This window comes from Polypterus senegalus, unplaced genomic scaffold (genome assembly GCF_016835505.1).
Source record: "Polypterus senegalus isolate Bchr_013 unplaced genomic scaffold, ASM1683550v1 scaffold_6040, whole genome shotgun sequence".
In the NCBI taxonomy this organism is placed as follows: Eukaryota; Metazoa; Chordata; class Cladistia; order Polypteriformes; family Polypteridae; genus Polypterus; species Polypterus senegalus.
Genome location: NW_024376989.1, coordinates 1 through 7,347, shown reverse-complemented (window position 1 = coordinate 7,347; position 7,347 = coordinate 1). Strand labels below are relative to the sequence as shown.

Here is a 7,347-nt window from a genome sequence, read left to right as displayed (position 1 = left end):
TCTTTTATATACGACATCTCTATGTTTTCTTTTTTCTCTCCTTCCCCTGTGTGTCTTCATTTTTTTTTTGCCATTCTTTTGAAATTATTCGGAATGTCTTTTGAATTACAATGTTCGTTGTCCTTCATGCTGATCCCCTTCTGTCGGCTCGCGCCACCCATTTAAGACCAACCCTGTTCCCCGTTCCTCCTCATGGATAGATGGATAGATAGACAGATAGATCTGGTGCAGCTCTTCAGACGGGGAGCCTGCAACTTTATAAAGGGGGGCATCGTCCAGAAAGGACCAGCAACCTGTGTGCTTGCTAACGTGCAATCCCACAGTGGAATCAAAGGCAGGGCAAGCACCGGCTCGAGTCTCGAACGTGTACCCAGGGCTGCCCCAGATCACTTTCGGCGGCCTCGGCGCAGATCTTCCGATGGTGCTTTGCTGCGTGTGCGGCGCCCGCAGAGGTTCTTCCTCCTCGGTCTCCGGGCGCAGGATCGCCTCCCTCTTTCGCAGCTTTGCCTCCTGCCTGCAGCTTGCCGCCTGTCTAAGCTGTTGGCGGCTGTTTATCATTCAGCGTCCGCCCAGTCCTAGCTCTCCTGTTTCTCTTCCAGCCAATAAGCTCCAGCGATGGGTGGCTGGTTTGCATAAGGCGAGGTGCACCTTGGGTTTGCTGGCGAAACCTGTCTAATCAAGGTGGTGAGGTCTTTGCAACCCGTCATCCGGTCACGGGGCACCGGCGTCTGGTGGCGGCTAACTCCAGCGCATCGCGCTCCAGAGGCGAAGAAGCCGAAGGATCCCGAAGGGGCCCGAAGGACCGAGGACTGCGCTGGGGAAATCGTCCCGCTGCCGAGCGGCGAAGCCGAGGAAGTGGGAGGATGAGCGCCGGGCTGTACAACTCATACTTACCTGGCAGGGGAGATACCATGATCACTAAGGTGGTTCTCCCAGGGCGAGGCTCATCCATTGCACTCCGGGTGTGCTGACCCCTGCGATTTCCCAAATGCGGGAAACTCGACTGCATAATTTGTGGTAGTGGGGACTGCGTTGCGCTCTCCCTGATAATCCTGGTTCAAAAATAGACTGAAAAATGCGTTTCATTTTATGGAGAGTGGTGATTGTGAAGCAGGAGCCTGTGAGACAACGGGTCTGGGAGCTTTAAGCAATAAATAAAGAAGTTCCAAAAATCAGTCAATCGGTCAATCTGTCTGTCTGTCCATTTATTTATTTGTTTATTTATTTATTTTAGAACCCCCGCCCTAGAAAAATGGTATCAAAAATAATATTAATTTAAATTAACTAATCAATTTATTTATTTATCTTAAGGACCCTCACCCACCGTAATAAAACAATAATACAAATAATCATTCATTCTTTTTGTGCCTCTTTACTGATTTTAAGCCGCTTTCCTTGCTGCCAAGAGCCAAAAGAAAAGACGAGGTGAAGGCGACTCCTGCTGGCAGAAAGGCAAAAGCTTACAGCACTCGGTATTCCCAGGCGGTCTCCCATCCAAAGTACTAACCGAGCCGACTCTGCTTAGCTTCCGAGATCGAGGCGTATTCAGAGTGGTATGGCCGTAGCGATGGCTGCTTGTTTTCTCTCCCCAAATAGGCAGCGTGGAAGCCCTCTTTTCTAACGACAGCCCTGTTTTTTTTTTGTTTTTTTTTCTCTCCTTCCCCTGTCTGTCTTCATTTTTTTTTTTTTTCCCATTCTTTTGAAATTTTTGGAATGTCTTTTGAATTAGAATGTCGTTGCCCTTCATGCTGATCCCCTTCTGTGGCTCTCGCCACCCATTTAAGACCACCCCTGTTCCCGTTCCTCCTCATGGATGGATGGATAGATAGAACAGATAGATCTGGTGCAGCTCTTCAGGCGGGAGCCTGCAACTTTATAAAGGGAGCATCGTCCAGAAAGGACCAGCAACCTCGTGTCCTTGCTAAACGTGCAATCCACAGTGGAATCAAAGGGGAGGGCAAGCACCGGCTCAAGTCTCGAGCGTGTACCCAGGGCCCGCACAGATCACTTTTGGCTGCCAAGAGCCCAGCTTCTGACACGGGTGGAAGGAAAAGAAAAGGAGGGGGCCCCTTTCAAACAGGAAACCGTCTTTACGGTCCCCCAAGTCGGCCGCCGACCGGGCCCGGGCCCCGGTGGGGGGGAAACCCGCGCGCCCCCCCGGGGGGGGGGAACCCCCGGGGGGGCCCCTGTCTTTTTTTTCCTGGGGGGGTCCCCCTTTAAATTTCGGGGGGTTTAAATTTCCCCAAATTGGCCCCGCCCTTTTCCCCCTTTGCCCCCTTTCCCCTGGGGGAAAAGAAAAATTGGTATTTAAGGGGTTTTTTTTTGGGGGCAAAACCGAAAATTTTTTTCCCTGGGTTTAAAGGGAACAAAAGGTAAAAAGGGTCTTTTTTAAAAAGGTCCAATTTTTTTTTTTTCCCCCCCCCTTTTAAAAGGGTATAAAAAAAAAATTTTTTATAAAAAAAAATAAAAACTTTTAATTTTCTTGTTTCCCCATTTTTTTTAAAAATTTTCCCTTCCCTTGGGGAGTCCCCTGCGGGGCCCCCAAAAAAGGGGAAGGGTTTTTCCCAAAGGGGTTTTTTTTTTTCCCCCCCTTCTTTTTTTTTTTTTTTCCCCTTTTTGGGTTTGGGGGAACGAGGGTTCCCCCAGGCCCGGGGGCCCCCCCTTTTAAACCCCCCCTTTTTCCCCCTTTTTTTTTTTTTTTTTTTCCCCCCCCCTTTTTAAATTTTTTTTTTTTAAAAAGGGGCCCCGGGTTCCCTTGGGGAAATTTTTAAAAGGGCCCGTCCCCCCTTTTTTTAAAAACCCCCGTCCCCCCCGGGGGGAGAAAAAATAAGGGAAAAAGAGGGGAAAATTTTTGGCAGGGAAAAACAGCCCCGGGGCCCAAGGGGGTTTAAAAAAGGGCCCCGGGTTTTCGGAAGAAGCCAAGGTAGGGAAAAACGGGGGGCCCCCCAAAGGAAGGGAAAAAAAAGGGGGTTTGGGGGGCCCTTCCCCCGGGTTTCTTTTTGCCCCCGATTTAAAAAAATTGTTTTTTTTCCCAAAAAAGCCTTTTCTTTTCAAAAGGCACTTTCCCCCCTTTTCCTTTAGTTTTTTCCCCTTTTTGTGTTTTCTTTTTTTTTTTTGGGTTTTTTTGGAAAATTTTTGTTTTGCCCCCTTTTTTTCCTTCCCCTTCCCGCCCCCCCCTAAAAAAAGTCCCCGCCCCCGGGGGGGGTAAATGGGCTTTTCAAAAGGGCCCCGGCTTTTGGGGCCCCAGGGCCCCCGGCGGCCCCCCGGGGAAAACCGGGCCCCCTCCCCCGGGCCCCCCCCGTCCCCCGGGGCCCCCTCGGGGGGGTTTCCCGGCCCCCGGGGGTTTTTTTTTTGGGACGGGCCCCCCCTTTCCGTTTCCCCCCCCGGGGCGTTTAAACCCCCCCCTGTTCCCCCCCACCCCCCCGGGGGCCCCAAAAAACCCGGGGGGGGGGTTTTTGGGGGTGCACCGGGGGGGAAAATGAATAAGGTGGTGATCTTTCCCCCCCGGGGTTTTTGGGGGGCCCCGGGGCCCTTCCCACCCCCCGGGGAAAGGCCAGGGGAAGGGGGAAACCCCGGGGGTTTGGGGATGGGCCCCCCGAAAGGGGGGGGGGGTGCCCTTAAAATTTGGGGGGTTTTGGGGGTTTTAAAGGGGGTTTCCCCGATTTAATTTTCCCCTTTCAAAAGGGGCCCCAATTTTTTGGGGAAATTCTTCCCCCCCCTGAAATTTGGGTTCAAAAAAAAAAATTTTTAATTAAAATTTTTTTTTAAGAACCCTTTTCCCTGGGGATTTAACAAAAAAAATTTAAAATCATAAATCTTTGTCTTCTTCCATTTTTTTTTTTTTTAAAGCCCCCTCCCCTAAAAAGGTTAAAAAATTTAAAAAAAAAAATTTTCTTTTATTTATACTGGGCCCCCCCCAAATAAAACAAAATCAAAAAACATTACTTTTTGTCCCCTGTTTTTTTTTCCTTTTCCCGGAAAAAAAAGGGGGGGGGGCCCCTGGGGGGTTTTTTTCCCCCCGCCCCCTAAAATTTTTTTTTTTCCCCTCCTTATTTTAAGGGCTTAAGATGGTTGGCCCACGATCTCTTGTTTTTCCCCCAAAAGGGGGCAACCGGGGTTTTTTTTTTAAAAAAGGGGTTTTTTTTTTTTTTTCCCCCCCTTTCCCCCGGGCTTTTTTTTTTTTTTCCCCCAAAATTTTTGAATTCTTTTTTGATGCCCCCCCCTTTTTATTTTCCCCCAACCCATTTAAGACCACCCCTTTTCCCCCGTTCCTCCTCATGGATGGATGGATAGATAGAAGATAGATCTGGTGCAGCTCTTCGGGCCCGGGAGCCTGCAACTTTATAAAGGGAGCATGGGCCCAGAAGGACCAAGAACCCGTGTCCTTGCTAGCGTGCAATCCCACAGTGGAATCAAAGGAGGGCAACACCGGCTCAAGTCTGAATGTGTACCCAGAGCTGCCCCAGATGCCCGGTTGCCAAGAGCCCAGCTTCTGACAGGTGGAAGGAAGAAAAAAAAGCGGGGTGAAGGGCGCTCCTACTGGCACAAAGGCAAAAGCTTACAGCACTCGGTATTCCGGGCGGTCTCCCATCCAAGTCCCTAACCGACCCCGGGCTCTGCTTAGCTTCCGAGGTCGGGCGGTTCGGGTATTCAGAGTGGTAGGGCCCGTAAAGCGACAGCTGCTTTTTTTTCTCTCCCAAATAGGCAACTGTGGAAGCCCTCTTTTATATAGACATCTCTATTTTTTTCTTTTTTCTCTCCCTTCCCCTGTGTGTCTTCATTTTTTTTTTGCCATTCTTTTGAATTATTGGAAATGTCTTTTGAATTACAATGTTGTTGTCCTTCATGCTGATCCCCTTCTGTGGCCCCGGCCACCCATTTAAGACCAACCCTGTTCCCGTTCCTCCTCATGGATAGATGGATAGATAGACAGATAGATCTGGTGCAGCTCTTCGGGCGGGGAGCCTGCAACTTTATAAAGGGGGCATCGTCCAGAAAGGACCAGCAACCTGTGTGCTTGCTACGTGCAATCCACAGGTGGAATCAAAGGCAGGGGCAAGCACCGGCTCGAGTCCGAGCGTGTACCCAGGGCTCCCCCAGTCCTTTCGGCGCCTCGGCAGATTTTTCCGATGGTGCTTTGCTGCCGTTCCCGGCGCCCCGCAGGGGGGTTTTCTTCCTCCGGTCTCCGGGCGCAGGATGCCTCCCTCTTTACCCCTTTGCCTCCCTGCCTGCCGCTTGCCGCCTGTCTAAGCTGTTGGGCTGTTTATCATTCAGCGTCCGCCCAGCCCCACAAGCTCTCCTGTTTCTCTTTCAGCCAATAAGCTAGGGTGGCTGGTTTTAAAAGGCGAGGTGCACCTTGGGTTTGCTGGCGAAACCTGTCTAATCAAGGTGGTGGGGGTCTTTGCAACCCCGTCATCGGGTCCCGGGGGCAGGCGCTGGTGGCGCCCAACTCCAGCGCATGCGCGCTCCAGAGCCGAAGAAGCCCGGGATCCGAAGGGGCCCGAAGACCCAGGGGCTGCGCTGGGAAATCGTCCGCTGCCGGCGACTGAGCCGAGGAAGTGGGAGGATGCGCCGGGCTTACAACTCATACTTACCTGGCAGGGGAGATACCATGATCACTAATGGTTCTCCCAGGTAGGCTCATCCATTGCACTCCGGGTGTGCTGACCCCTCGATTTCCCCAAATCGGGGAAAATTCGATGCATAATTTGTGGTAGGGGGGATCGTTGCCTCCCCTGATAATCTGGGTTTAAAATAGACCGAAAAATCGTTTCATTTTTTGGAATGGTGATTGTGGCTTAGGCGTGAGACCACGGGTCCCGGGAGCTTTGGGAATAAATAGAAGTTCCAAAAAACAGTCAATCGGTCAAAACTGTCTGTCTGTCCATTTTATTTATTTGTTTATTTATTTATTTTTCAGAACCCGCCCCCAGAAAATGGTATCAAAAATAATATTAATTTAAATTAACTAATCAATTTTTTTTATTTATCTTAAAGGGCCCTCACCCACCGTAATAAAACAATATACAAATAATCATTCATTCTTTTTGGGCCCCTTTACTGATTTTAAGCGCTTTCCTTGCTGCCAAGAGCCAAAGAAAAAAGGCTGAGGTGAAGGGCTGACTCCTGCTGGGAGAAAGGCAAAAGCTTACAGCACTTCGGTATTCCCAGGCGGTCTCCCATCAAGTACTAACCAGCCGACTCTGCTTAGCTTCCGAGATCGGTATTCAGATGGTATGGCGAAGCGATGGCTGCTTGTTTTTCTCCCCCCAAATAGGCAACTATGGAAGCCCTTTTTTCTAAACGACAGCGCTGTTTTTTTTTTTTTTTTTTTTTCTCCCTTCCCCCGCCTGTTTTCTTTTTTTTTTTTTTTTCCCCTTCTTTGAAATTTTTGAATGTCTTTTGAATTAGAATTACGTTGCCCTTCATGCTGATCCCTTCGTGGCTCCTCGCCACCCATTTAAAAACCACCCCCGTTCGTTCCTCCTCATGGATGGATGGATAGATAGAGAAAAGATCTGGTGCAGCTCTTCAGACGGGAGCCTGCAACTTTATAAAGGGGAGCACGTCCGAAGGGACCAGCAACCTCGTGTCCTTGCTAGCGTGCAATCCACAGTGGAATCAAGGGGGGGCAAGCACCCGGCTCAAGTCTAGATGTGCCAGAGCTGCCCAGATCGCTCGGTTGCCAGAGCCCAGCTTCTGACGGGTGGAAGGAAGAAAGAAAAGGCGAGGTGAAGGGCCTCCTACGCACAAAGGCAAAAACTTACAGCACTTCGGTATTCCGGTCTCCCATCCAAGTACTAACCCCAGGCCGGCTCTGCTTAGCTTCCGAGGTGGACGAGGTTGGGCGTTCAGGTGGTAAAGGCTGCGACAGCTCTTGTTTTCTCTCCCCAAATAGGCAACTGTGGAAGCCCTCTTTTATATCGACATCTCTATGTTTTCTTTTTTTTTTCTCCTTCCCTGTGTGTCTTCATTTTTTTTTGCCATTCTTTTGAATTTTGAATGTCTTTGAATTACAATGTTGTTGTCCTTCATGCTGATCCCCTTCTGTGCTCGCCACCCATTTAAGACCAACCCTGTTCCCCGTTCCTCCTCATGGATAGATGGATAGATAGACAGATAGATCTGGTGCAGCTCTTCAGGCGGGGAGCCTGAACTTTTAAGGGGGCATCGTCCAGAAAGGACCAGCAACCTGTGTGCTTGCTAGCGTGCAATCCCACAGTGGAATCAAAGGCAGGGCAAGCACCGGCTCGAGGGCTCGAGCGGTACCCAGGGCTGCCCCAGATCCCGGGTGACCTCGGCAGATCTTCCCGATGGTGCTTTGCTGCGGGGGTGCAGCGCCCCCGC

At 50.4% G+C, this 7,347-nt stretch overlaps 1 non-coding gene and 1 pseudogene across 1 annotated transcript; both read left to right on the top strand.

Annotated features, from left to right (window-relative positions):
- Positions 1-886: 886 nt before the first annotated feature.
- On the top strand, positions 887-1,046 carry LOC120519222. The gene has a single exon (XR_005631414.1). It is a non-coding gene; the product is annotated as a U1 spliceosomal RNA (small nuclear RNA).
- A 4,540-nt stretch (positions 1,047-5,586) lies between these two features.
- On the top strand, positions 5,587-5,737 carry LOC120519223 (annotated as a pseudogene).
- The last annotated feature ends 1,610 nt before the right edge of the window (positions 5,738-7,347 follow it).